The sequence below is a fragment of the Cyprinus carpio genome, chromosome A5, assembly GCF_018340385.1.
Source record: "Cyprinus carpio isolate SPL01 chromosome A5, ASM1834038v1, whole genome shotgun sequence".
In the NCBI taxonomy this organism is placed as follows: domain Eukaryota; kingdom Metazoa; phylum Chordata; class Actinopteri; order Cypriniformes; family Cyprinidae; genus Cyprinus; species Cyprinus carpio.
Window position 1 is genome coordinate 32,173,415 of NC_056576.1, and position 4,568 is coordinate 32,177,982.

The 4,568-nt window shown below is 35.6% G+C and overlaps 1 long non-coding RNA gene across 1 annotated transcript; it reads left to right on the forward strand.

The window, feature by feature from the left end:
- The first annotated feature begins 2,734 nt into the window (after positions 1-2,734).
- LOC122145088 lies at positions 2,735-3,901 on the forward strand. Its single transcript, XR_006160125.1, has 3 exons — positions 2,735-2,871; positions 3,513-3,647; positions 3,763-3,901. It is a non-coding gene; the product is annotated as an uncharacterized LOC122145088 (long non-coding RNA).
- Positions 3,902-4,568: the final 667 nt, after the last annotated feature.

Consider the following 4,568-nt stretch of genomic DNA (forward strand, 5'->3'; position numbering starts at 1 on the left):
CCGAGATCCCGCAGCTCTTCGGCGTGTGTGGAGTTTAACTCTAAAAAAGTGGTTCTGCTGACATTGAGCAGAAACTCACGACTTTATGCATGTTTAAAGACAGGTAGACACGATGAAGACTTACAAAAACACTTAGACTCACAAGACAAAAAACACAAAAACACTGTTCTGACGGAGAGAGAGAAGCCATCTTGAGGAAGTATTATTGTCTGTCTACATTATTAACTGTCCTTCAAAAATGAGAATTGAACTTCCAGGATCCCAGAAACCTTTGAAACTTACCGATACATTGAAGGCCAAGTTGGGTGATAGCTGAACATGCAAAACAATGTATGTTAAATGAACATCTTAAAGATCAAGCATGACATTTCGCAGATATACAAGTTCTATCTGGGATAATAAACTCAGAAAAGAGACTTGAAAATGTAGGACATTCTAATGATAAGCTGCTTTTTTGACAGATTTTAATGGCACTGTATTTGAAAAAGTAATGTAGTCTGGTAAATGCAATCTTCAAACAATGTTTATTAGAGTTGATTAATTTGTACAGTGTTTTTGTGTTTTTAAAACCCTTTTATTTTAAATTGTACAGTATAAGCAGTAACATTAAATAAACAAAAAAAGCTATATACACAATATACATCAATGTATTATTAAAATTTATTAAAGTTCATCAGCATGAGCAGTGAGTGATTTTTTCTTGTTTTTTTTGTTTTTTTTTTTAAGTTTTTTATTTTATTAATATTTAAAGCAATAGGTCATCCAGAAATGAAAATTGTCGTCTGTCTGTTCAGTTGTTCTGTGTTTTATTTTTAGACCATCATTTACTCACTCTCAAGTTGTTTTAAACCTGAATGAGTTTCTTTCTTCTGTTGAACATAAAAGATATTTTGAAGAATGTGGGAAACTAAACAGTTGCTGGTCCACAGGGACTTTCATATTTTTTCCCACTGTCAAGTCAATGTGGACCAGCTACTGTTTGGTTACCCACATTCTTTAAAATATCATTTAAGTCAATTTTATTTGTTCCCAAACCAAAAAAGGGGCATGTTCAGAGAGAGCGGGCTAGGTGGGTGCTTGTTAATAATACAAATTGTCCAGTTGTTCAAATATACAATTAAAAGAGAAGATAGCAAACTCTGTGTAATAACTTGACTTTATTGTAGTACTAGTTTTGATAAGAGTGGGCTCTCCCTCACTCTCTGAACCAGCTTCTGTCTCATCTTTAATTGAAGTTAGGGGAGAGGGGGGTAAGTTGAGCCACTCCCTGCATCTTGGCATCTGTACACTTTTACTGTCATGTGACCATGTATTTTGGAACCACCTATCATTTCTGCCAGACTGAAAAGGAGAAACACATTGGGGGAATGGAAGGCTGTAGCCAGGGTTTAAAAAGTAGTGTGGTCTGGGTGCTATAATAACCCACTCATTATAAACACTAAACACTTTAAAAGAGACAGATATGTATATGTTTGTGAAATATGTTTTCTCAGTTTTAGAGGAATGAGCATTGTTAAATGATATCACATTGCATCATTACTTTAGGTTGTGGTATATTATTTTATCAGTTGTTTAGTATTCATTCCGCAATACATAGGCTTATTACTGTTATAGTTTTCATAGACAATAACTTTGTCTAGTGCCCTTATGAATGTTTGTGAAAATGTAACTACAATATAAAATAACAAAGACGTAACATACTTGTTCTACAGTTCTCTCTGCACTAGTGTTATATTCTACTGTTTTGATAGTGTTGATAAAGTTTCTGACATATGTTATTTTATTTATTTATTTTTATTTTTTTGCCTTACCGAATGTGGTATCCTGTCAGCAATAACATGTCTGTGGGCTCTTTTGATTTCTATGAGTTTAAGTTCTGGCAGTGTTGCCAGATATTGCTATGAAAACAAATAAAAATAAATTAATAAAAATATCTTTCCACCTGTACTCTGTTTAGTCTGTTTTTAGGAAGGCTACAACTTTGAAGTTCAACATATTGTTTCAGAGATGCAAACTATTAAATATTGAAATTTAAACTTCATTTGGTTGGTTTTATGTTGATAAAGTTAACTTTAAGAAAATAAATATGGCTGTCTGTAAAAGGAAAATATTAAATGAGTTTTTAAAATATTATTTATTTCACATGGGTTTGAATCCGATTCTGTCAGATGGTCATTTTACACCCAGATGGAGCATCTTACCTACTATACCCACTATTTTTAGAACCCTTTGTCACAGATACATTCTGACCATTTAAAATGATAGGAATACTTTCATTAGGATAAGATAGATACTTTCATTGTACTTCCTTATCTTGAGGACTACAATAGTAAAAAGTGGCTTTAGTAAAAAAATCTAACCCACTCTCCCCTATAAGTATTAGACATTTTTCAAATATACAAACATTGGCCATTTATTGAGAAATGACACACAAACTGTAAACTTTATTATTATTATTATAAATTATTATATATATTTTCTGTGTCAGTTTGTGCAGGTTACATAACTAGGCTACTCAGGAGATGGCGACCAGTGACTGTGTTTTGCTGTGTCTCAATTGTCTCCATCCCTCCAATCAAACACACCTGAACCTAATCAGGGTCTTCAAGATCCACGCTCCTTCAGGTGAGTTTAATCAGAGTTACGCCAGGCCGTCTCTTGTATCCCTTAAAAACGCATTTTCAAAAAGTTCCTTTAAAGCATTCTGACCCACTAAATCAGCGCATTTTTTTCAGCAGAGTGTATCGTGAGATCGCAGGTTGAGAAGATGACAGCTCGAAGTGTGCTGCTCGTTGATTTCTGCTTTTACTTTGCTTCTCTCTGTGTTCTGGAACACAAGAGACGCTGAAGGAGCAGCGAGAGTGAGCACAAGTGAGAGATCTTTTTACTTCATCACACAGTGCGAAAAAATATGTAAATAAGATCGTATAAAAATGGACTTTAGAGGCACATATCAGAATGTATTATGTACACTAGCAGTGAAAGTTAACATTTGTTGTTGTAGTTTTTAAATAAGCCATTAAGATTAAGTTATTTTGTATATATTTCTTGTAATGGAAGAAGAACAATGACCAAGATGCATTAATGTTGTTATATAGCTACAATATTATGTACGTATGTTTTTACAGTAAATGAATCAATTCATTTAGCTGTCAGGTTATTTATGCCATCACCCCCCCCCCCCTTTTTATTTTGCAAATTATGACATGCCAGCCTTTTAATGAAGTATTAAAATGCTTAAAGTGTGGTGGTCATGGTATAAGTGTTTGTGTATATATATCATATTAAAATGGGCTGATGTCCATGTTTTATGTTGGCATTACTATACACCACCAGTTGTGAGGTAGGTTCTGTGTTGTAATGTCGCTCCTTGTCTTTGAAACAGTTTAGGGATAAATGGTGGATTTTTAAGCTACTTTGGTTTGATCCAGTTAAATTTGTCTATTATACACTTAGTTTGATACACGCAAGGCATTCAGCGATATGCTTTCTGTCTTGTGGTTCTATAACAGAAAAGCCAGGATCATGTCCAAAACCCGTTGGAGCAGGAGTGTGTGCTGAGATGTGTTCTGGTGACAGTAGCTGTCCAAAAAAACAGAAATGCTGCAGCAATGGATGTGGGCGTCAGTGTATGGCTCCATATCAAGGTATTTATTATGTTATATAATATTGGTGTGTGTGGGTCGGCTTCTTTTATTTTTTTTTATTTTTTTAATGCAGTGAGGCATTCAGTGAGGTTTCTGTCATGTGTTTGTGTAACAGAAAAGCCTGGAATGTGTCCAAGCAAAAACCTCAAAATAGGAGTGTGTGCTGAATTCTGTTCCTGTGACAGTAACTGTCCAAACAACCAGAAATGCTGCAGCAATGGATGTGGACATCAGTGTATGCCTGCCACACACAGGTATTGATATTGTTTATAATAGTTTGTGAAATAAATGAGCTTTTTAACCTTTTTCATATGCAGCGAGCATTCAGTGATCTGGGTTCTCTATCATGTGTTTGTGTAGTCAGAAAAGCCAGGATCGTGTCCAAAACCTGTTGGAGCAGGAGTGGTGTGCTGAGATGTGTTTCTGGTGACAGTAACTGTCCAAACAATCAGAAATGCTGCAGCAATGGATGTGGACATCAGTGTATGGCTTCCATATAAGGTATTAATATGGCAATGTTTGGTCAGGTTTTTTTTTTTTTTTTTTTTTTCTTCTCCCCAAGTGCAGCGAGGAGTTTGGTGATGAGGTTTGTCACATGTTTGTGTAACAGAAAAGCCAGGAGTGTGTCCAAGAACAACTCCCAGAATGAAAGGTGTTTGTGCTGAGCGGTGTTCTCATGATGGTGACTGTCCGAACTGATGAAAATGCTGCAGCAATGGATGTGGACATCAGTGACAGCTCTACCTAAAGGTATGCTATGCTGATGCGATTGGTCAGATTTTTTTTTTTTTTTTTTCCCCCATTACAGGGGGATTGGAGTTTTGAGCGTCCGAGTGCGTCATTCACCTTCACTCTCGTGCAGAGAAAACAAAACGAAACGTTTGCTTCAGTGCTTCTTTCTTCAGCAGCATTTAGTCAACA